This window comes from Bombina bombina, chromosome 7 (assembly GCF_027579735.1).
Source record: "Bombina bombina isolate aBomBom1 chromosome 7, aBomBom1.pri, whole genome shotgun sequence".
In the NCBI taxonomy this organism is placed as follows: Eukaryota; Metazoa; Chordata; class Amphibia; order Anura; family Bombinatoridae; genus Bombina; species Bombina bombina.
Window position 1 is genome coordinate 314,709,119 of NC_069505.1, and position 27,147 is coordinate 314,736,265.

General features: G+C 42.7%; 1 long non-coding RNA gene across 1 annotated transcript in view; it reads right to left on the reverse strand.

Moving 5' to 3' along the window:
* LOC128666384 (uncharacterized) overlaps positions 1 to 26,477 on the reverse strand; it is a 64,133-nt gene extending 37,656 nt beyond the window's left edge. The window contains exon 1 of the long non-coding RNA XR_008403237.1: positions 26,381 to 26,477. This is a non-coding gene — a long non-coding RNA (uncharacterized LOC128666384). The remainder of the gene's footprint in view (positions 1 to 26,380) is intronic.
* Between the last annotated feature and the right edge of the window lie 670 nt (positions 26,478 to 27,147).

Genomic DNA, 27,147 nt, shown 5'->3' on the forward strand with positions numbered 1-27,147 from the left:
GAGACCCAACCACTCGATCCCAGATTTTAACTAATTTGAGACTTCACTTGTGAACTACGAAGTGAGACTGCCACAAGCCGACCACCGCCAACTAAACAATTATAACGGGCCTGACCAGCATCCGCCGACTCACCTTGGACCTCCTGACAGATCACCATCTAGCGTGGTGAGTGCAGTTTATGACCCCGGAGGGTCGGGGCTCCGCTCTGGGGCCGACACAACAGACGCTGCAGAAGCTGTGATAGCAGGTGACGGAACAGCAGTAAACCCGACCTGGGGCAAGACACACAGTGAGGAGGTGAGATCGCCTAAAGTCATACTTACTTACCTCTACACAACAGGTGAGCCGGCTCAGAAATCTACGGGTGGTGTGTTAGGTTGGCTAATTGGGATACACAGGGAAGAAATTAGTGGCACGAAACGACGCCATCTTGGCTGAGGCTGCACTATCCCCATAACACCACACAGTGAATGAGACATTCAAACAGGGGAAGGGAGATAAAAGAAAATAAGGCCAGTGCAACAAGGGTCATCATCGGAGGCCTTGAGGCCTTCTAGTGTATACTAAACTAAATCCCGGAGGGTATAAGGACTGGTAAAAAGAGATTGTCATTGCTAGATCTCATATTAAGCGCACAAACTGCACTAGGAAGTGAAATATACAGTGGGTCGCACTCCTTATACATAACCCAAGTGGAATCAAGACACACAGATGCTTTACTAAAACATCAGGCATTGACATAATCTGCATGAGCTGCTGACCCTGAAAAAAAACTAACCTACAATCAAATCCTATTTTGCAAGGCTCAATATCCACTCACAAATCTGTGCATTAAAACCACCTTTGAAACTCCTGACACACACCTGGGAAATACAAATATAGATCTGCACTAATAATACATAATGCTTTACTAAGGATACCCTGAGTGCAATCTCGGCTTAAGACCCTATTTCAGGACAGTAGACACGCAGCTACAAAAGACAGTCAACCTTTCCAAGGAATAGTAACTAAATATCTATGCAAATGGATAATAGACTTAACATATAAAATGTGAATACCCCTCAGACTATACTGGGGATGAAGATACATCATCTATCATATAGTTACAACACGGCATGTGTACATCTAACCTCTTGTTTCTTTTCATATAATGTCTGCCTAATTATCTACACTAAAGATCATACTGGATAATATTCACTGCCATTAACGCTCTCACATAGCATTATCCACAAATTAGCCGAATACCGGTCATATCTATACCCATTTATTTACAAGATGACGTCTAAAAGAGCCCCTAAAGGTGAGAAAACACTAAAAACGTCAGCCATGTCAACATTTTTTAAACCCTCCCAGACAAGTAAACAACCCTTGGACACAGAGATGGAAGACGAATCTGACACCGATTCTCATCAAACGCTGCCAGATAACAGTCCTCTAACAAAAGCTGATCTTCAAAACCTTGTCTCCAAAAAGGACATTGCTGACAACTTTGAAAAATTATGGGAGAAAATTGATTCTATTCACTCCTCAGTGACCAATAGCCTCTCTGAAATTAAATCTGATCTTTTTGAGATGGGCAACAGATTGGAGACACTAGAAGACAAAAAAGACGCTATGGTGGAGCAGATGGATGAAATGGCACAAAACATGTCAACACAACAACAATCCTTTGAAGAACTCCAAGATAAAATAGAAGATTTGGAGAATAGGAGCAGGAGGAATAATATCCGCCTCAAAGGAGTTCCTGAAGAAATAATCCCCACAGATATCCTAGCCTACCTCTCCCAGCTCTTCACTCATATTACAAATTCTCCGCCTGAATACACCTTCCATATAGAGAGAGCACATAGAGCGCTAAAACCTAAGCCTAAGCCAGGTCTACCCCCAGAAGACATTATAGTTAAACTAACATTCTTTCCTGACAAGGACAAAATCTTACAAGCATCAAGAAAACAACCAACTTTCAAATACCAAGGCAACATCATCCAATTCTATCAGGATCTTAGTGTACGAACACTACAACGAAGGGGAACCTTACGCCCCCTTACAAACCTACTCAGAAAACATCAAATACAATATAGATGGGGGTTCCCATTCGCCTTATACATACTAAAAGACTCCAAAACGATCACACTAAAAGACCCAGAAGATATTCCAGAGATTTGTAAGATCTTAGCTCTAGAGATCCCTACAATCCCAAATACATCAACAAATTCAATAAGCAACAAGGACCCAGGCAAGGACACAGAGGTATCCAAATGGCAGAAGATCAACCGCAAGAAACAAAAGACCAAAGAAACAAGAGGAAAAATCTCCTAGAAGATTTGAAGTGGGACCAGAACTGCGGACATACCCTTCTTATATATTCTCCAGATAGGAGAAGATGGAAAAGAACGGTGAAAAAAAAAAGACTTAAGGACTGAAATAATTTTGGTCTACCCTCAGGGGACTCGAGGATTCAACTCCCAGTGCTCTGACCCTTTGTGGGAACTTTAAGATAATTTTCTATTTTCAAAAACTTTCTCTAGAGTTTGGTTGAGGAGATTTCACACTGTGGTAAAGATAAAAACTTCTCCCCAGGTAACAGACTTTTATGTAATTATTTCTACGATATTCAACAGTTTAATTGCTAATAGTCCTATTGTTGAGGACTTTAAATTGCTGTTCATTTTGGTTTTAATAATGTTTTCTCTTTTTGACCCCTCTCCCTTACCCAGTGACGACACGGCAAAGCCCATTTTAGGTAATCCTGTACAGCAGCAAATACCACAGCTACGTATCCAGCTCAGTGACAGGCAAGTAAAAGCTTTACACCTATACCACGAACAGGTACACACATTAACATGATCCCTAAAATAAAAATACTATCTCACAATGTGAGAGGGCTAAATACAGACGTTAAAAGACGAATAGCAATGTCGCAATACACATCTCTAAATGCTAATATACTATTCCTACAGGAAACTCATTTATTAAAAGATAACATCCGGAAATATTGGGCAAAACATTATAATACTCACTACCACTCGACAGCCTCATCTAAAAAAAGAGGCACATCTATCTTGATACACTCATCACTTAACTTCATAAAAGAAAGTATATTGACAGATACTGAAGGGAGATATCTGATAGTCAAAGGCAGAATCCAAGACTCAGAAATTACATTATGCAATATATATGCGCCAAATGAAAACCAACATAAATTTTTTCAACAGATAGCAAATCTCCTCACACACTGGTCACACACCAAAATATTCTTAGCTGGAGACTTTAATATTACCATGCTACCTATCAGTCTAGCTCACGACAAAACCTTGACCAACAAGCAAAATAGACATAATAGAATTGTTAAATCAATCAGGGAAAGCCTACTACCTCACTCCTTGATAGAGACATGGGATACTCTTTATGGCCGGACAAATGACACCACGTTCTACTCGGCTGCACATAAAACCTACGTCAGACTTGATTATATCTATGTTAGCCAGATCCTACAACCCTTATTAAACAAATCTCAAATTCACACATGTGTGTGGTCTGACCATTCGATCATTACTTTACAACTAGATGGATTATGCGACCCAAACAGAAGTAAGACCTGGACTTTTGACCCGTCATATACCAGAAAACCACACATACATGATAACATACTTAAACAATTAACTGAGTATTGGCACATAAACACAAACTCCACTACTAACCCGGGGATTACATGGGCGGCACATAAGGCGGTCTTACGAGGAATACTTATTAAAGAAAAAGCAACACCGATTCAGAAATATAGACAACAACTAAAACAACTTCACACAGAAGTCGAAGAGCTAGAGAGACGACATAAATACACTAAATCCAAACTCAACCAAAAGGCTCTCTACGACAAGAGAGACAAGTTGGCTAATTTACTTCACACATAGGCCACTAGATCTATCCACCAACTCCAAGCGCAATACTTCATATTTGCAAATAAACTGGACAGATTCATGGCACACAAGATCAGAGACAGATGTAGGGCCTCAGTAATCTCTATAATCGAGACGTCACATAACACCACAACCTCACATCCTCAAGAGATAGTAGACACCTTTGCGGCATACTATGGGGAGTTATATGACGGGGCAAAGGTACGACACAATACAGAGACAGAAACGATCACATCAACATTTTTCTCACGAAACCCGTTACCAAATATCTCCGAAGAACAAAGAGACATTCTAAATGCACCCATTACCAATGTTGAAGTACTAGGAGCTATCAAAGACCTTAAACCAGGAAAAGCGGCGGCTTCTCAGCCGAATACTACAAATTATTTAAAACCACCTTAATCCCACACCTAGTTAAGTTCTGTAACTTTATTATGGAGGGAGGAGATATTCCCCCAGAATTATTAGCCACTAAAATAGTAGTAATCCCCAAACCAGTGAGAGATCATAAAAAATGTCAAAATTATCGTCCAATATCTCTGATCAATCAGGATCTTAAACTCTTTACAAAGGTGATAGCAAACCGTCTCAAGCACATCATCCCTCACCTGGTTCACCCAGACCAGGTGGGCTTTATCAAAGGCCGAGAAGCCCCAGATAATATAAGAAAAGTTACTAATTTGATCCAGGTCTTGAGAGAGACACAAACGCCTTCTCTGCTCCTATCTTTGGATGCGGAGAAGGCGTTTGATAGAATAGACTGGGACTATATATTCTTAACATTACATAAGATGGGATTTGAGGGAGGTTTCATAAAGGCACTAAAAGCTATACACTCTTGCCCAGGAGCACAGGTCTCATCAATGGGATATAAATCACGCTCCTTCCCCATTTGTAACGGCACTAGACAGGGATGCCCCTTATCCCCATTACTTTTTGCCCTATGTATAGAACCTCTTGCGGTCGCAATCTGCTCGCAGGTGGACATAGGGGGAGTCAAAATAGATGCCTCAGAATACAAATTATCTCTCTTCGCCGATGATATCCTGATGACTTTGACGAGCCCACTAACATCTCTACCCAATCTCCACCAAACAATAGAGAATGTTTTAATTATTTCGGGATTTAAGATAAACCCTGAAAAATGCGAAGCACTACCCATTGCGATACTCCGACAGACTCAGACACTGTTAGAGACAAAATTTAACTTTAAATGGATGACACATACTATAAAATATCTAGGAATTCAACTCCCAACTTGCACCGCACAATTATATAAAGTAAATTATACCCCACTATTTAGACAGATAAAACAGGATCTAAAAAATGGAGAACATTCAAATTTTCATGGCTAGGTAGAGTGGCAGCGGTGAAGATGAATGCTATGCCATGGATTCTATATATGTTTAGAGCCCTTCCTATCAAAATAATAAAACCAGACTTAGATAAAATGCAAAAAGAAATATTGATATTTATCAAAGGTGATAAAACAAATAGGATAGCAAAATCAATTCTAACCAGACACGGGTCATTGGGGGAATAGGGGTACCAAATCTAATAGACTACTATAATTCAGCCAGGTTAGCACAGGATACTCTACTCCTTAAAAGATCAAGAGAAGCTATGTGGCCTGCCCTAGAGACAAAAATAGGTGGTGGGGAGGAGATAGACTCTATCATTTGGGACACCGAAAGATCACAAGGAGATAGAGAGAAACCTAAACCCTACACTACAAATATCACAGTGGCGTCCTGGAAGATAGCAAAAACAAAATAGAAATTAATACAACAACATTCCCTAGCTATACCGATCAGATACATAGTGCCAAATGAAATCTCGACTCAACTCAAAAAATGGGAAAACAAAGGCTTATACAGGGTAGCAGACTACTTAGCAGGAAGAAATATACTCACATTTGTCCAGCTACAGACAAAACTAGACCCACTGAAATTACACTGGTATATATACCTCCAGATATCCTCAGCTATACAAACATACCTAAAACACCCAAGAAATGACACTGCCTCACTGTTGGAGACATTCTGTAAAATAGAAGGCTGAGATAAACATACTATATCTCTACTATATATAAACATACAAAACACCCAAACTTCTTCTAAAACCTCAACTATGCTAGCCTGGGAACGAGAATTACTTATCAGTAAGAATACAAAAGAATGGGAGCTTTTATTCCAAAATGCTAGGAAGGGACTAATTAGAGTAGATCTCAAAGAAAATATTATCAAAACCATCCAACGATGGTACCTAACCCCCATGAGAACAGCCCACATGCACCCACAAGGTAGTAAACTATGCTATCGGGGCTGCGGAGAAACCGGGACTTATAGACACATGTGGTGGGATTGCAGAGAGATATCAGGAATATGGAAACAATTATCTACCTTTCTCAGCCAGACACTGGATGAAAACATTAATCTTACAATCCACCAAGCTCTGCTACATGAACGTTTTAGTAAATATAACAAACATATAAATACATTTATTAGGATCTTGTGCACGGTCACAAGGATATGTATAGCCAGATACTGGAAAACTGGGACCCCGACCTGGACAGAAATACATAACAAAATCCAACACACATATACCATGTACGAGATAGCGTTACAAACCCTTGACAACAGAGAAACGACCCAAGCAGTGTGGTACTACTGGATAAGTAAAGGATCCCTAACTCCATAGGACAGTAGACAAACAAGACATTACGTGGTCATTCACCTACAAGCATCTTAAACATATAGGTGTACACTCACCATAACATGAGAAGTGCTGTGTCGTCACGCTCCTTCCCCCCGTCACCCATGTTACCTTTTTAAACCCCAAGTTATTTAACCCTATTGTTTTCTAATGGTTTGCTCTCTGATTTAAAACACCACCAAATATATAGGACCATCTTCAGTCCAAGAGCTCTACTACCATATATCTATGTAGTATTGTATGGAAACAAAACAATAGAAATAATGATATTCTCCAGACAGTTATTTATTGATGAAGACTATGACACTACAGTCAAGACATGGTCCAGGAACTATAATCAGTAAATGTCTTTATTCAGAAAAATGGACTATTACTAATTTCTCCTATACTTGGGCTCAGAGGAGAACACACCTGTTTATTTGAATGTCAAATGATTGTATTTTATTTTTCAAAAATAAAAATTATTTAAACATAAAAAAGCTTCACATTAATTCTTGAATATACACAAGTGATTTCATTTAGAAAATCGCATATAAAACTACTAAATAGAGCCTACTTGACTCCATAGTGGATATCTAGATGGAAGAAACAAGAAATAGTGACGTGCTCAAGATGCAGCTCTCTTGAGGCAGATTTGATCCATGTTTTCCACTCATGTCCCAAGATTCAACAATACTGGTTTAAAAGTGAGTTCTGGCTCAATAAGTTCCTAAGATCCAAAGTCAAACTTAAGGTAGAACAAATTATATTTTTGGTGACAGAAAAAGAAATTATTAATAAACAGCTAATTAATACAGCTATATTGGTGGCTAGGCAACTGATTCTATGTAACTGGAAGGATAAAAATGCGCCGAGTATTACAGCTTTTACTAGTAATATGCTAACTCAACTTATAGCAGACAGTAAAGACACCATGATCTATTGTGATAACCATCTTAAATTATTCTTGGCTAAATGGGAAGCGGTTATAATTTCTTTATCAGAGAATTTACAAAGCCAGATCTTATCCCATCTACAGGATTCTATGCTATTTCAGCAGTTAGTACTATCCGATAGGTACAGACATCTGGGAAGGAGGGTCAACTCTAGCAATATAAGCTAGATACTTGACTGGTTAGTGATGGGTGGGGTCTTGGAGTGGAGAGGGAATGCCGTTTTTGTGACCATCTTTTTTTTTGTTTTGTTTATTTGTTTGTTTGTTGTTGTTATTTTGGTAATTGTGTTAATGTTAGTTCGTCTAACTTTGTTTAATCGAGATTCTCCTAATTGATTATACTACTAGTCTGGGTTAAATAACAAGGCAATATAAGAGTAAAAAAATTGTTATAACTGTATACGTTCATGGTATTACAATCAGCACGAATTTATGTATTGTTTGATGACAAGATTTTAAAATTAGGGGTTTCTTTTCTTCTCTTTTAATGTCTCCATAATACTTTGATAGACAAAAGGTAATTACTGACACAGTGGTTTTTGATATGTCGGAATTTGTATAATGAATATTATTATGTCTGTATAGCCCTGCGAGGCGTTGACATTTTTGATTTTTATTGTATCTATGTGTTCCAAGATTGTTAATGTGATGGAGATATTAACTCAAATAAATTTTTTTTTTTTTTTTAAATAAAAATAACACAGGGCAAAAGGGGCAGCTGCCCAGGGCCCAGTCTTTGTTGGGGGGCCAAAGAGTCCTAAAAAATATATATATATATATATATTTTTTTGGTTCATACCAGACTGCTGATGTGACATGGGGAACACACACAGTCAGTCCTAATACTGTCCCAGTCAAAAGTTCTCTGCTTATATTTATTTGTGAGAAACTGTGCCAGACCATGCCGTTGTCATGTGACATGCCAAGCTATTGCCCTGTGCTGTTTTAGATGTGCACTGTGCAGCACTGAATGCTAAGCCCTAACTCAGCATCCAGCCAATCCCACTGCATCAGAAATGGTCCTGCTGGGGTTACCACTGTTACCAGGTAACTGCTCTGATGGTGGGGATTGTTTCTGGGTAGGGCTGGCTGTAGGCGCATGCAGCATAAAGCACACATACACTGCTCTCTTTAGTTTTGAGGCTGTGTGACTTGTCTCACGCTGTATCCATGCAGCCTTGGGCTGACAGCATCCAGTCTGCTGGTCCCCTTAGCCCTCTTCTTTCTGCTGTGGCCCTAAGATCAACTAAATGAAGTTTGTTAGGGGAACAGTGCTTTGTAGAAAGGTGTCAGTGAGAAGAATAAGTGAGTGTACACATACCCCTCCCCATGCAGCACTGTCTAGTACAGGGTGAGAGGAAACTTGTTCCTAGCAAAGAAGGGGCATGTGCTGCTGTGGCTGATGTATAGTGTCATGCTGATACTTAACACATTAATATAAGGTTTATTTTTATAGTTTTTGTTTTCTCTCTGTCTCAGATTTTATAGCTTCCCATAGTAGTTCTGTAGTTCCAGTCAGTAAACTTATATTTGTCTGCACCTCCATGCTTCCTCCTCAGTCTTTACCTTGCTTTGCTCCTGTTGGCTGCCCTAAATCTCTTTTACCAGCTAACCTCACACCAGAATCACATTCAAAAGCATATTAAATGAATCCACATTGGAGGAATTTATATATTTTGCACTTTGCAATTTATTTCATTTTTTAAAAAAAATATTAGCCCAGCAGTGGATGATCCACTGCTGGGCTAATAATTTTTTTTTTTTTATATAAAATAAATTGATTTAGTTGTTTTTTGTGATGTTGGGGAGGAGAGCGAAATTACATGTGGTGGGGATGGGGGCACAAGAATATTTTTTCCCAGGGTCCAGTTAATATTAAAGATGGCCCTTGTCACTAGCACTCTCCCACCTTGAGGGAGATCTGGGGGCTCCCACCCGCTCCTAACCCGGCGATCGTGCCTGTAGAGTGACAGGCATCGCCGGGGCTTCCCATTTTGCGTGTTGACATCACGCGCAATAACATGATGACGTCACTGCGCAACTTTATTTATCCTTAACAATGTTAAGTATAGGAGCAGGGGAAATGCTGCTTAGAAGCCTGTATCTCAGGCGTCTAAGCAGCTACAGACCCCCAAGACCCACCATTGGAAAGGTAATCGCCAAAAAAAAAAATTAAAAAAATCTTAGCACACAGGTGGGAAAGTGCTTAGCACTCAAAGGGTTAAATGTTATAAAGTATATTAATATATCAATGTTGGTTGTGCAAAGCTGGGGAATGGGTATTAAAGGCATTATCTATCTTTTTAAACAATAACAATTTTAGTGTAGACTGTCCCTTTAAAGAACAAATCAGGCTGGCATGCAGGGGCTGCTCTATTTGTGGTCCCAGTCCAGCCCTGGACACACTTATCAGATGCAAATGTTCTTTTGTGTGTTTTTTACTGTGGATGGTGGTGGTGTTTTTTTTTTTTACTTCCTTAGCTGCAGGGGAAACAGGCATATCTGCAGTCTTTGGGTAAATAAGTGCATTATAATATTAAGCCATATATATATATATATAAAATGATGATCAGTTGTAATACACAAGAAACACTAAAGTAGCATAATAGTACTGGGTTAGTGAAATCTGTATTCTAAGATACAGGGTGATGGAAAAAAATATCAGCAGTGAGCTAGTTGCAGTGCCAGACCTACTCAGCAGAGGGCCCTGGTGTAAAACATTTTTTTTTGCTTCCCCCCGGTATATAACTCAGTAATAAGCAAAAGTAATAATACACGTGCTTCTCTGTATAATGATTGTGAGTATACATCCACACTGATAATGAGCATTGTAAGAATTGGCCTCATATTCCAAAAATAGGAATAAAATAATCAGAGGCGACACTGTGCAGCTGCTGCTGGCCTTTTAAATGACCTGAGGCTCCTACTTAGCAAATGCAGGCGATCACATTATATAAAAATATGAGTCTGTTGGGGGCGGAGCCAGCTACCTAAGAGGAAAGACGCACATTAACAGAGCTCCTGAAGCCAGACTACTAAAACTCTGTTTCACAAAGCCCTAAGTACCTATATTCTTCCCTTACTCTACTCTTAGAATGGCAGTCTATTCCATGCACCTTGCTTCTCTACTCGAAGACCTGTGTGAGCAAGCTGATAGCATATTTTATAGTTTGAAGGCAGTTTTTGCAGAGCTGCGCAACCAAGATGGCGTCTCATCCCTGCCCAACCCAGACACTAGCACAGGGGATCTGAATGAGGATACGCTATCTGCTCAACACCTTACAGATTGACCACAAGAAGGGCGGCCCAGATGGGGATCAGCCGACATCCTGCCTAGACTGATAAGCAGAAACCCGGCACCACTACTCACAGTTGATCTGCACCACATGGCTGCTGATTATCTACAACAAGTGGAACTCCCTCAGATCAAAGCTAAGCGGCGCCTACAGTCCTCCGCTACTATTACATATCTAAAGCCGCATCGCACAGCTCAACCGGAGGTACCCCTGATGCAGAGGAAGGGGAAAACCCAAACAAGCAGCCTAAAAACCTTGTCTTCCACTCTTGCTGACAAGGCGAAGCATGTTATTACCAGGTGCCTTCCCTCAAATCCTGAGATCCCGCTGAGCAGATCACTAAAAGCTGAAGCCTGCTTGTGGTCACACGCCATACAGCAGACCCTACCGGCTTATATTAAAACCCTGACACACATTGTAAGGCAGAGAATGCTCAGTGTAAGAGCTGGAATTGGGTAGACTAGCAGGTCTTTGCTTTGACGGGTGTAAGAATGGAAGGTCAGGCATAATACACCCATTAAGGCTAGATGAGGGCCTGATACACTTTCATCTAATGGCAGGAGATCCAATTGACACTGGGTTAAAAGACTGATACGTAGCACACATTAATTAACGACCTGCCAGCCGCATCAAATTATCAGTCTACTTGGCTATTTACATTTGTACTTTTCCTGTTCTCAGTACCCTATAGGAGATATACAGACAGCAGCTGTTTACGTACCAGAACATGCTCTGTGATTTATTAAGTGGGGAGTTTTCAATGCTGCCTCTGAGAGATATTTATCAAAAACAATGATTCTTACAGTTTGGACATTGGCTGAATGTATTATGGTGCCTTCTTTGAGAGATCAGGGAGACCATCTGGCTTTACAGAGACTTTATTTAATTGTATATTTTCTCAGAGGATGAGGACCTTTTTAGAACTCTCTAGATTTCACTGGCTGCATAAATCTTAAGTTTAAAAAGTTTATTGGGGATATTTGTCTTTTTATGCTTTATTTGCTCTATCTGAGTTAGAAAATGTGAGCTTAAATGTTTAACCCCTATAACTCAAGCTAAGTATTGGAGATTCTATCTAAAAATACCCTCCTTATGTATCCCATATAATCCACTAATATTAATATTAGCTCTAAAAGTCTGATATGTTATACTGGGGTTGTGCAGCTTCTGTCAGCTTAACTCCTAATTGTTTGGTTTATGCTTAAGTTTCAACCTGTTGGGTGATTTTATTTTACCATCTTTAAATGTTTAACCCCTATTCATTTTTTTATTAAGTAAAGCTAACCCATTTTAAGCCAGAGTATTTAGGTTGATGGATCTTTGTCTATATACATACTCTCAGAAACCTTGCACTATCCTATTGAGATATTCTCTTTTAAAATCAATCTCTAGTTCACTCCTATCCTCCAAATTATATTAGATGGTATGTTCAGAAAGTCCCTAGTGTGGCCTATTAGACATTATAGGGAGTATTTGCGTATAATTTAATACTGCTTATTATACTATTTGTTACTTGTTTATATGCCTGGTCATGATAGGGAATTTATGGTATCTGCAGTTAGTTTATTAGCTTGACCTAGATTAGTTAGATAGTTTATTGTTTTGCATTCTACAGTCTAATATCAAAGCATTATATTTCATCTGGAGCTCTATTGACCACACACTCAACACTCCTGCCATTGACAGTCACGCTGCGAGACTACCTTAGACATGCAGGCTAGGCAGAGATGGCGTATAATGTAGGGCTCCATCTCCTTTGTCACAATGGTACTCAAGTTAGCTCTCATGTGGTAGATCTGTGCAGGGTAGCTAGCGTGGCTTAGTCCTCATATGTTGTGCTGCATAATCCCAGCTCTTGCTAATACATATACTGATTTTCAATCCTCATGGCATATTTAGGCTTGGTTTAAGCTTGTATGGATAATTTTTATTTTGATTTGCCTTTAGCACAATGCCTATTAATGTTGCATACTATAGTATTTAAGGCTTATATATATGTATTACCATTGTAGGGTATGTACAGTATATTCAGTTTATTTACTAACAGAAGTTAGACTAACTATCTAACCTATAGTTTTACATCTGTATGTTTAGTACTGTTTGTTTATCGCACAATGTGTTCTCTTTGTTTAGTCTTTAAATTACATACCCTTCTACTAAGATCCAATCCTACGTGGGCTTATCAGTTTGAATATTATATATGCTGTGTGTAACCTAGCCCATATGAATATTGTTAGCAGCTAATGTATATGATTTACACTTTCACATTTTATTTCAGCCGTGCTAGTCCTGATAGCTGGTTTTGAGACTATATGTGCATAATACCTATGCAGAAATTGTTAAGCATAGCAGGTACTTGATTCGGATAGGATTATTTGACTCATAGATATATTGCCCCTGCAAATCTGTCTACTTTAATTCCCTCACTGGCAGAATGACACCGGGTATGCAACTATTTTGTCCTATAATTGTCCCTACGAAAATAAAATCTTAAGTGCAACTAATCCTCACAAGAAGATTTTCAATATACCCCCATCCCCCCTATTTCATAAGCGGTGCTTACCCGCTGAATCCCCCCCCCCTTATTACATTTACACTATATACTACTCTTTGGCCCAGTAGAGGCCGCAGAACTGACTATCATGTGCTATCCCATTCTCACGCAACTAATGGACTCATTAGAGACCTATTAACTAGTCAGTCAGTTATGCCATTATATTTATAAAATCTGAGGTTTGAGATACTTGTCTATTTTCAGGCATTGTTATTCTTTCTGTTGTATTTGATTTTTATTGCCTTGCTATGCTCAACTTTGTTTATTGACTAATGATGTACACACATTTATTATTGCAAACTTATTATTGTATGTTATTCTCTTCAACGCATAACCTCAATAAAAAAATAATTAAAAAAAAATAAATAAAAAAAATAATCAGAGGCGTAACTAGAAACCACAGGGCCCAGGTGCAAGAATCTAAGAAGGGCCCCCCCACCCCCCAAAAAAGGTGAATTTGATACTTTTTTTTTTTTTTTACATTTAACACAAAAAAAAAAAATGTGAATCAGATTACATGTCTGCAAAAGAAGGTACGCTGTGCCCACAGTTTGTGAGATGGTCTGACCCCTTATTACTGTATATAGTGACACTGTTGTCCCCCCCCCCCATGTTGTAGTAACAAGGTCTGTAATTTGCTGGTTCAACAAACATACACACACACATACATGCATAAATACACACACAGTCACATACATACATGCACACATATGCATAAATACACACACAGTCACATACATACACACACACATGCATGCATAAATACACACACAGTCACATACATACATTCACACATATGCATATATACACACACAGTCACATACATACATACACACATATGCATAAATACACACACAGTCACATACATACACACACACACACATGCATGCATAAATACGCACACAGTCACATACATACATACACACATATGCATATATACACACACAGTCACATACATACACATACATGAATAAATACACACACAGTCACATACATACATGCATAAATACACACACACACACACACAGATACATGCATAAATACACACAGTCACATACATACATACACACATGCATAAATACACACACACAGTCACATACATACATACACATACACACACACATGCATAAATACAGACACAGTCACATACATACATACACACATGCATAAATACACACACAGTCACATACATACATACACACATGCATAAATACACACACAGTCACATACATACATACATACATACACATACACATGCATAAATACACACACATTTACATACATACATATACACATACACATGTATAAATACAAACACAGTCACATACATACACACATGCATAAATACACACACAGTCACATACATACATACACACATATGCATAAATACACACAGTCACATACATACATATACACATACACACACACATGCATAAATACACACACAGTCACATACATACATACACACATATGCATAAATACACACACAGTCACATACATACATACACACACACACACACACGCATGCATAAATACACACACAGTCACATACATTCATACATACACACATATGCATATATACACACATAGTCACATACATCAATAAATACACACACAGTCACATACATACATGAATACACACACAGTCACATACATACATACACACATGCATAAATACACACACAGTCACATACATACATACATACATACATACACACACATACATGCATAAATACACACACAGTCACATACATACACACACACATGTATAAATACACACACAGTCACATACATACATACACACATGCATAAATACACACACAGTCACATACATACATACACACATGCATAAATACACACACAGTCACATACATACATACATAAATACACACACACATACATAAATACACACACAGTCACATAAATACATACACACATATGCATAAATACACACACAGTCACATACATACATACACACATGCATAAATAAACACACAGTCACATACATACATACATAAACACACATACACACACATACATGCATAAATACACACACACATAAACACCAATGAGTAAAACAGAAACACTAACCCCTGTAATCAGAGACACTAGTGAGGCATCGGGGCCTAGTTATCAAGCCGTCAACCTCAAATACGCTGGAATTCCGCAGCGTATTTGTGGCGAGGCTGATTCGCCATAGTTATCAAAGGCTCGAGACCGGCAAAAGTAGAATTTTGTGACGTAAACTTCGATCCGCCGGACTCAGTCCAACACAGATCGATTCTTACGTCACTCCAGATGTTCCGCACACAAGTGCGGCACAATCTCACTACTTTTGCTAGTTATCAAAAAACTAGCAGGTACGCTCGGCACTTTTACGGCCCAGCGTACCTGGTTTTCAAACCGCCACCCCTGGAGGTGGCGGATCCCATAGGAATCAATGGGAGTCTGACCATAGCGAAAGTACAAGTTCGCTGCTGACAGACATCCCATTCATTCCTATGGGAGCTGTCTACACCTAACACCCTAACATGTACCCCGAGTCTAAACACCGCTAATCTGACCCCCCCTACACTGCCGCAACTAAATAAAGTTATTACCCCCTAAACCGACGCTCCCGGAGCCCACCGCAAGCTACTCTATACATATTAACCCCTAAACCGCCGCTCCCTGAGCCCACCGCAACTATAATAAATGTATTAACCCCTAAACCGCCGCTCCCTGAACCCGCCGCAACCTATATTAAATGTATTAACCCCTATCCTGCCCCCCCTACACCGTCGCCACCTATAATAAATTTATTAACCCCTAATCTGCCCCCCCTACACCGTCGCCACCTATAATAAATTTATTAACCCCTATCCTGCCCCCCACTACGCCGCCGCCACTGTAATAAAATTATTAACCCCTAAACCTAAGTCTAACCCTAACCCTAACGCCCCCCTAACTTAAATATTAATTAAATAAATCTAAATAAATTAACTCTTATTAACTAAATGAATCCTATTTAAAACTAAATACTTACCTTTAAAATAAACCCTAATATAGCTACAATATAAATAATAATTATATTCTAGCTATCTTAGGATTTATATTTATTTTACAGGTAACTTTCAATTTATTTTAACCATGTACAATAACTATTAAATAGTTATTAACTATTTAATAGCTTACCTAGCTAAAATAAAGAGAAATGTACCTGTGAAATAAATCCTAACCTAAGTTACAATTACACCTAACACTACACTATACTTTAATAAATTATTCCTATTTAAAACTAAATACTTACCTGTAAAATAAACCCTAAGATAGCTACAATATAATTAATAATTATATTATAGCTATCTTAGGATTTATATTTATTTTACAGGTAACTTTGTATTTCTTTTAGCTAGTTAGAATAGTTATTAAATAGTTATTAACTATTTAATAACTACCTAGCTAAAAGAAATACAAAATTACCTGTAAAATAAATCCTAACCTAAGTTACAATTAAACCTAATACTACACTATCATTAAATTAACTAAATAAACTACCTACAAATAACTACAATTAAATACAATTACATAAACTAACTAAAGTACAAAAAATAAAAAATGCTGTTACAAAAAATAAAAAAGTAAGTTACAAACATGTTAAAAATATTACAACAATTTTAAGCTACTTACACCTAATCTAAGCCCCCTAATAAAATAACAAACCCCCCAAAATAAAAAAAATCCCTACCCTATTCTAAATTAAATAAATTTCAAAGCTCTTTTACCTTGCCAGCCCTTAAAAGGGCCATTTGTGGGGGCATGCCCCAAAAAGTTCAGCTCTTTTGCCTGTAAAAGAAAAATACAACCCCCCCAACATTAAAACCCACCACCCACATACCCCTAATCTAACCCAAACCCCCCTTACAAAAACCTAACACTAATCCCCTGAAGATCATCCTACCTTGAGTCGTCTTCACTCAGCCGAGCCACCGATGGAACTGAAGAGGACATCCGGAGCGGAAGAAGTTAATCCTCCAAGCGGCGCTGAAGAAATCTTCCATCCGATGAAGTCTTCATCCAGGCGGCGCTGAAGAAGTCTTCGATCCGGCAGATGTCATCTTCAAAGAGGCGCTGAAGAGGTCTTCTATCCGGGCGAAGTCATCTTCCAAGCCGGGTCTTGAATCTTCCTTCCGCCGACGCGTAACCACCTTCTTCACCGACGGACTACGATGAATGACGGCTCCTTTAAGGGACGTCATCCAAGATGGCGTCCCCTCAATTCTGATTGGCTGATAGGATTCTATCAGCCAATCGGAATTAAGGTAGGAAAAATCTGATTGGCTGATGGAATCAGCCAATCAGATTGAGCTCGCATTCTATTGGCTGTTCCGATCAGCCAATAGAATGCGAGCTCAATCTGATTGGCTGATTGGATCAGCCAATCGGATTGAACTTGAATCTGATTGGCTGATTCCATCTGCCAATCAGATTTTCCTACCTTAATTCCGATTGGCTGATAGAATTGAGGGGACGGCAGGGGGGGCAGGATAGGGGTTACTAGGTATAATGTAGGTGGCAGCGGTGTCCGGGAGCGGCGGTTTAGGGGTTAATACATTTATAAGACTTGCGGCAGGGTCTAGGAGCGGCGGTTTAGGGGTTAATACATTTATAAGAGTTGCGGCAGGGTCTAGGAGCGGCGGTTTAGGGGTTAGTAACTTTATTTAGTTGCGGGAGGCTCCGGTGCGCCGGTATAGGGGGTAGAACAGTGCAGTTTAGTGTGAGTGCTTAGTGACAGGCTAGCAATAAAGCTGGGAAAAAGCCGAAGGGCAGCGAGATCGGATGAGTGATAACTGTCACAGTCCGCTGCTCATCGCCCTGCAGCTTTTTGACAGCTTTATTTGATAACTTAGGCGTATTTTTTCAGGTCCGCGGCGGCGAAGGTAGGCGAGCTTAGGCGGACGTATTGGGCCGGCGAAGCCAGAAAAGTAGACGGCTTGATAACTACCCCCCATCATCTCACACTCACAATACAAGCAGTGGCAGGTCAACCCCCTGTAGTTTCGCCCCTGATGGGCAATTAAAAGAGCTGAATGGAATTTCTATTTTTATATTCATATCTAAGCAATACTGTTTAAAAAGACATAAATTATCACTGCTCTATTAACTTGTATTGTGCATGCTAACATTAAAGTATCCTCACCCATGCTCTGAGTCCTTACAGACACATGATGCATATCTTCAAATCACAAGTACTTGGAACATATGACATGTGTCACCTACTGATTCTCTATTCTATTGGTGACTGTTTGTGCACATAAGAAGTATTCCCAGCCCTGGAGAAATGCCTATTTTGTAAGGGCATTTGACCCCAGAGCAGGGCTAGTGCAGGGAACAGTTAGAGGTTGACTGGGGGGGGGACACAACAGAAGGTATAAAGGAGCCAGTGAGCAGGAAGTAGGCTCACCTTCTATCCGGACCTGACGGTGAGAGGAAGCTTCCTTTCACTTACATCGAATCCGGACAGAACGTGAGGGTACTTACTGCTCACATGGCAGACTTCCAGGACCTGTTCACTGCTGCTGCAGCTGCTGCCAGGGAGAGAGGCCCTCAGTGGTTGCTGGCACAGCTGCAGGCAGCAGGGGTCTTACCTAGTGGAGCCGGGTCCCAGGAGCAGCCAGCGGAGGAAGGTCCGTCCCCCAGGCCTAGACCGGTGCTGCGATCGCAGCCGCCGGAGCGCCTCAGTCCTGAGGCAGGACCAAGAAGAGGACGTGTAGCGGTCGGGAGAGGAAGCAGAGGTCGTTCGGCCAGAAGAGGGAGCGGCCCGCAGAGGAGAGACATGCAGCAGCAGTCGGCGCGGGAAGAGGATGGCGGTCATGTGGGTGTTGTGACGCGCAGGACCCGATCCAGGCAGGAGGTGACAGCAGCGGCTGCGCCAGCAGGTAAGCCACTGAGTTATCGAAGGTGGCAGTGTGGCGGTAGTAACGGTCAAACATGTGTGGGGGCCTGGATCAAAGGGAACAGGAGGGTAGCCCTGGGGTGAGGGTACTACATGATAGGAGTGGGTAGATAGGTGGGGGGGCGCATAACGGCCAAAAGGGGGCAGATAATTGACAAGGGGCCCAAATGAGGCGGTAAAGGGGCCCAGATGAGGCCGTAGGGGGGCCCAGATGAGGCTGGGGACAAAGGGGTGCAGTGCAGCCCAAATGAGAGAAAGTACAAAGGGGCCTGATTGAGGCCGTTCAGGGGAGGCCCGAATGAGGCTTTGGAGTGGGGAGGCACAAATGAGGCCAGTCAGGGATAAAACGGGGCATGAATGAAGCCAGGTGCTGAGGCCCAGATGAGGCCAGTAGAGAAAGGGGGGCCCAAATAAGGCCTAGGGGTTATGTTGACACGTGGGGGATTAAGGTAGGGAGCAGGGGAGGCCCAAGAGATGGCGTTAGCTATGAAGGGGGGGCAATAAGGTGGGAATTAGTGGGCCTGTGCAGGGAATAGTGCTAAGGAGGCTTTTGGTGGGCCTAAGATGGGGGTGGAGGGTAAGAGGAGTGGGAGGGGGATTGGTAGAGGAACGCGTTGGGAAGGGGTAGATAAATAGTCAGGTGGGGTAGGGGGGGAATAATCAACCTTTTAGGAGGGTTGGAGTTGGGTAATGAGGAGAGAGGGGGGAGAGGTTCTTTAAAAAAAAAAAAAAAAAGGGGGGGGGAGCGATGAGGGGTGAAAGAGGTTGTTTTGTTTGAGTCATAACTGCCCTCCTTCTTTTCTATACTAGTGCTGCTTGCTTCTACGCCGGAAGGATGTTGCAGGACAGAGCCCGGCGGGAATCCGGAGAGGGATGGGGATTCCCTAGTACTAGAGGATATCCCTAGCGATTTTGATGGAGACGGTCTTCAGGAGTCGGAGGTCCAGGAGCATGATACGGCTGGCCAGGTGGGGGAACTTGACGCCTTGGCGCAGTTATTAGGGTCTTTATCTCCTCCTAGGGGGTTTGGGGACAGGGGGAGGGGTAGGAGCAACTCCAGGGCGAGGGGAGGTGGCGCACAAGGGAATCGGGATGACATCTTTGGTATGCCTTTGCAGGTGGGAAGTATACAGAGGAGGGAACACTCTCCCAGCGTCCGCAGGGAGAAAAGTCGGAGACAAGGAAGGTCCAGATCCCCGATGAGGAGCAGAAACAGCAGGGAGAGGAGGCGATCACCCACATGTGCGAGGATTGAGAGGACGGACAGAGGCAGGAGTGGCGAAAGGGGTAGGGAGGCAAGGCCCAGGAGGAGATCTCTGGAGAGTCGAAGGGAGTTGCCGCCAAGGGAGAGGAGACGGTTGAGCAGGCCGGGAGCGTCAAGGGAGTCGGGAGCTGAGACAGCGCACAGGACTCCAGCAGAGGCGCCAAGAGGTAGGAGTTCAACTATTCCTCAGAGTGGGCAGGTGAATGAGATGCAGAATGTGTTATTGCAGGGTTTAAAGGACTTAATTACTAGGGTAGAGCAGTCATGTGGGAGCGGAAGTCAGGGGAGCCCGGCAGGGGCCGGGAACCCGGTGATCGGGCCCCAGGTGGGGACCCCTTCAACAGGGGCGGAGCAGGCACCCATAACGCCCCAAGGTGTGGAGGCAGCTGGTGTTGTGGCGGGAACATCGGGTTCCACGGGGAGTATGGGGGCTGTAACCATTAGAGTGTCCGATGATGCCTTGCGTAGACCGTGCTTATGCTCTATAGGCCCCTTGGGGCTCCATTTGGCAGCGGAGGTAAAGGACAAGATATGGAAGAGGGAGTTTCTAGAGTTATTCTCCCTCCTCCCCATAGATCAGTTTGTGGAAGTGAAGGAGGATCCAAAAGGGGAACAAGGTAAAAAGGAGGAAGAGGAGAGAAAAAAGCGATACCGTAAAATTCCGAAGATGTTTGCAAATTGGACCAGGGCATTCTGTATCCTGGCTAGCGTGATTACTCAGAAATTTCCTGAGCAGGGCTCTGCCCTCTTCTGTTATTTTGATGAGGTCTCCTCCGCCTACCGTACCTACGGGGGGATGGCGTGGTGGAGATATGACGAACAGTTACGTCAGAGAATAGCGGTCCGCCCTGACATGAGGTGGGATGACAGGGATATAGGGATTTGGCTGGAGATTATGACTCCACTACGCGGGGGTCAGTCCTTTCAGGCTGGGGGGAGCGGCCACCCAGGAACGGCCGGCACAGGCGCCGCAGTGGCCTTACGGAAAGGCCTCTGCTTCCAGTACAACGATGTGCAATGTCGGTTTGGGGCATCGTGCAAGTACAAGCACGAGTGTTCGGGTTGTGGGGGGGTGCACCCATATGCCAAATGTTTCCGGAAAGGAAAGGCAGGGAGCAGACCAGGGGAAGTGGGTGTACAGGGCCAGGACGCCAGTGGACATCAGAAGGATGGCCCGTGGCTAAAACAGTACGCTGAGGTGAGGGGCAGGCAGGGGGACGCCGAGTTGCTCTTGACGGGTTTCAGCTCGGGTTTCCTCATCCCCTTTCAGGACGTGAAAGGGGGAGGGTTGTCAGGGAATTTGAAATCAGCCAGGGAATTTCCAGGGGTGGTGCAGGAGAAACTGGGGAAGGAGGTTGCACTGGGGCATATGGCGGGCCCCTTCGTGGTTCGCCTGCTACCAAATTTGAGGCTGTCCCCCCTTGGGGTGGTTCCCAAGAAGGTTCCGGGGCAATTCCGCATGATACACCACCTGTCGTACCCAAAAGGTTTTTCGGTAAACGATGGGATCGACCCAGCCTTAGCGGCAGTTCGTTATGCATCCTTTGTTGATGCGGTGACCTTGGTTCGGCAGGCGGGCCGGGGGGCCCTCCTGGCCAAAGTGGATGTGGAAGCAGCTTTTAGATTACTTCTGGTTCACCCGACATGCCACCATTTGCTGGGTTGTGCATTTGAAGGAAAGTTTTTTGTTGATTTATGTTTGCCAATTGGGTGTTCGATCTCATGCTCCTACTTTGAGAAATTCAGCTGTTTCGTGGAGTGGGTCATGAAGCGTTCATCGGGGTTGAAGTCTATGGTTCATTACCTGGACGACTTTCTTTTTGTAGGCCCTGCGGGCAGTGATTCATGCCAGCGGTTAATGGACTCCTTTGGAGAGATTGCAAAGGAGTTTGGGATCCCAGTGGCTGGTGAAAAGTCCGAGGGCCCTTGCGTGGCACTGAGTTTCTTGGGAATACACATTGATACGGTTCGGATGGAGTGTAGTTTGCCAGTAGACAAGGTGGTCGATTTACGCGGTGTGTTACAAAAAGCTTTGGGGAAGAGGAAGTTGACGTTGAGAGAGATGCAGTCCCTGCTGGGAAAATTGAACTTTGCCTGTCGAATTATCCCGGTGGGGAGGGTATTCTATAGGAGATTGTCTTTGGCCATGGTGGGGGTCCAGGAGGCATCCCACCACATTCGTTTGACAAAGGCATTGAGGGACGATTTGGGGATATGGCTGAGATTCCTTGTAGAGTTTAACGGACGGTCGCTGATTCAACAGATGGGGTGGGATGATCCTGATGTACATCTATTCACGGATGCTTCGGGGGCTCATGGGTTCGGAGTATACTTTGGGGGTAAGTGGTGCGCGGATGCATGGCCACAGGAGTGGCGGGTAGGGAAACTGATTCAGAACTTGGTGTTTTTAGAATTGTTCCCGTTGTTGGTGGCTTTGGTTATCTGGCCAGGGCTCATGAGAGACAGAAAAGTTATTTTTCATTCAGACAACATGGGAGTAGTAGCAGCTGTCAACTCATTGTCAGCATCCTCCCCCCCGGTTGTGAGTCTCCTCCGTTTGTTTGTGCTAGAATGCATGAGATGTAACGTACTTTTCAAGGCTGTGCATGTGCCCGGGAGATCCAATGGGATAGCTGATTTTCTTTCCCATTTTCAGTGGGACAGGTTCTGGGAGCTGGCTCCATTGGCAGAGGTGGAAGGGAAGCAGTGCCCGGACAGCTTATGGAAGGTGGACTTCTTGGCTTGATGAGGATGGTACGGGGGGCCTTGGCGGGGTCCACATGGAGGGCCTATGCTCAGGTATGGAGAGAGTGGTGTGTGGTGCTAAGAAGGGCTGGGGGGCCTTCATAGCCCAGAGTTGGTTGTCAGTGCTCTTGAGGTGGATGTCAGAATGGGGTGCCCAAGGGGTATCAAGGGCCATGGTGAAGCGTAGGCTAGCAGCACTCGCATTCCTTTGCAAGCTTTTGGGGTGGGAGGATGTTACCAAGGGTTTTGTGGTCCGAATGGCTGCCAGGGGCTTGTGTAGAGGAGGTAGAGTCCCGGACTCTAGGAGACCGGTTATTTTTGCGTTACTACAGAGGGTGGTGGGAGCCCTAGATACAGTATGCTCGGATGCATATGAGGTGGTTCTGTTTTGGGTTGCGTATGTGATAGCCTTTTTTGCGGCCTTTTGGGTATCCGAGGTGGTGGGGGCAAACAGGAGAGATAGAGGGGGGATACAGAGAGGTGATGTTTGGATCCAAAAAGGGGAGCTTTTCATATGGCTAAAGAGGTTGAAAACTGACCAGGGAGGACAAAGGAGAGCTATAAGCCTCAAGGCAATTGGGGGTACATGTTGCCCAATTGAGACCGTGGCAGCATTTTTGCGGGTGCGGCCGCAGGGCGACGTCCCGTTGCTGGTGCACAGGAACGGAGACTCATTGTCACGTTTCCAGTTTACAGCGGTCTTTCGTAAAGTGCTAGTGCAACTGGGGTTACCGGAACTTGATTTTGGGTCCCATTCTTTTAGAATAGGAGCAGCTACAGAAGCGAGAATGTTGGGGATGTCGGATGCAAGGATAAAGAGGATTGGGAGGTGGGCTTCTGACAGTTTTAGATCTTATATACGGAGAGACTTAATACTGTAAAGTGATGGGGGATGTTTTTGTTCTTTTTCTTGTTATGGTTAGGTATTCGGGAGTGCTGGATTATTGGCCATTCCTACATTTATTGGGCTAGACGAGCGGCAATGGTAAAGGATGATGGAGGCCAGCTGGGTTTGGAGGACAGTTCGGTGCGGATACGTTGGTTGGGGTTTCAGTGTTTGAGGTGGGACCAGGTGATTGTGAAAGTAGTGGAATCTGCAAGGTTGTACGGCCCGCCTGGGCTGTTGGTGATCCATGAGGGGGGAAAGGATTTTTGCTCCATCTCTCAGAAAGATTTGTTGGACGGAGTAAAGAGGGATTTGTTAAGGTTATGGGACTTGTTCCCGGAGCTCATGGTGGTGTGGTCCGAGATAGAACCTCGGCTGAATTGGCGGGCAGCGTGGGATGCTCGGAGGCTGGAATTTTCCAGGAGGAAAATCAATCGAATCTTGAGCAAGTTTGTAGAAAAGAAAGGGGGGGTGTCAATAAGACACGTGGAATTTGAAGGCGAGGCTGGGGCATGTTTTTTCCTGAGAGATGGAGTCCATTTGAATGAGGTTGGGCTGCATTTGTTTAATTTTAATTTAAAAGAAGGGGTATTAAAGGCCTTGGGTAGTGGCGGGGTCCGGCTGTAAGCCGTTCCTGTGGCGGATGGGGCTTGCCTTTGGTGGTCTGTGGAGTTTGCTGGGGTACCTCCTGCCATGCAGGAGAGGTATATATATTACGGTTTTTGATGGGGACCTTTGGAGGGAAGTACAATGGATTAATGGGCAAGCCCCGAGGAGGGGGATGGTTTATGTTAAAGTTATCATGGGAGTTATTTATCTGTTTTTGTTTATATGTTAATAGAATTTGTTAATAAAACAAGCTGCGGCCTTTTTTACCCCATCTGGTGTTGTGTGTTTCATTGCTTAGAGTAACGTAGTCCCGAATAAAGGGGTCATCCCAGCCCTGGAGAAATGCCTATTTTGTAAGGGCATTTGACCCCAGAGCAGGGCTAGTGCAGGGAACAGTTAGAGGTTGACTGGGGGGGGCGGGCACAACAGAAGGCATAAAGGAGCCAGTGAGCAGGAAGTAGGCTCACCTTCTATCCGGACCTGACGGTGAGAGGAAGCTCCCTCCCTCCCTCCCTGAATTTACGGTTGAGGAGGTTAATCCTGTCGCTGTTTGGCGGATGGGGCTTGCCTTTGGTGGTCTGTGGAGTTTGCTGGGGTACCTCCTGCCATGCAGGAGAGGTATATATATTACGGTTTTTGATGGGGACCTTTGGAGGGAAGTACAATGGATTAATGGGCAAGCCCCGAGGAGGGGGATGGTTTATGTTAAAGTTATCATGGGAGTTATTTATCTGTTTTTGTTTATATGTTAGTAGAATTTGTTAATAAAACAAGCTGCAGCCTTTTTTACCCCATCTGGTGTTGTGTGTTTCATTGCTTAGAGTAACGTAGTCCCGAATAAAGGGGTCATATTGATTGATCAAGTTAACCAAAGAAGCATATCTGCAACTACAATATTACAAATCGGAATTAGATTTGTGAATTTATTTTCTCCTCCTGTAAATATGATGTGTGTGAGACAAAGAAGGATATGTGGGAAAAAAAGGAGTGCATGCATTTTCAGGGGATAAACACCCCCCTCAGATTTCCCCTGCTATTGGAGGAGAGATTATGGGCCAAATTGGAAGTGTCCAAGGGTCATTGCCTGGCACTGCCTTAGTCTATGTAAAAGTTAAAAAAAAAAATAGAGCAAATCATTAAAAAAATATTAACCAAAACAAAATTTACATTCAAATGAAAGGAAGTACTATTTGCGAATTATAGTAGATTATTTAGTGTAATGGCACTTTAGATTATGTTAGTGGTTTGATGACTTTTAATAATTATATGCTGTAGGGTCAAATTAAAATTTAAATAAATACATTGCTATAATGCAGAGCTTTTGCTCTCTATTCCACAGCACAGTACATCCAGTCACTTCACTTTCCAAATGCCAATCTTCAGCTAACCAGCCTCTCTCTCTCTCTCTGCAATCCGTACAACTTTGAAGTTATAATACAATTAAAATATGTGAAATGAAATCATATATATATACACTTGACTCACATATGATAACAAAGTCAAAAGGAATGCAGAACTCACCGGATTTTTCAAAGGATTTAAAAGGTCATCACCTTTATTGTGTACCGGCCGCATTTATTTACCATTTTGTGCCCATTGAAAAAGTGTTGGGCTGTTGGCAGTTGGTGCGGTCAGCAAACTGTCTGCATGTCTCTCTCCCCACTAAGCAGGTAATGTGTCAGAGCGTTGCCATGGTAACCCAGCCATGGCAACGCTCTGACTAAGTTCAAACTCTTAGAACTTGACAGTCAGCAGTCACACAGCCGCACATGCAGACGGAGGGGCCGCGGGGGGGAGGGGAGAAATTATGTATAAAAAAAAAAAAAAAAAAAAAAAGTTTGAAAAAATGTGCTGAAGATGGGGCCCCCTGATGGGGGACCTCCTGTGGGCTCCGTCACAATCGCAACTGCTGCACCACTGGTAATTCCGCCCCTGAAAATAATAATGTCCTCCTGAGTATCTATACAATCAATAGGTTTTAGCCAACACCTTGGTTATCTCATAGAGGCCTAAAATCATGGTGCCATATTCAGGAAGCAATACAAAAGACACTAAATTGGCTAAGATATGCAAATGCTAATTCAATTTTATAGTCCAAAAGCACAAAACAATACTGGAGCCTCCTCACTTAAAGGGACAGTCTAGTATAAATTAAACTTTCATTATTCAGATAGGACTTTTAATTTTAATCAACTTTCCAATTTACCTTGATCATCAAATGTGCTTTTTTCTCTTGGTATTCTTAGTTTAAACTAAACCTAGGTAGGCTCATATGCTAATTTCTAAGC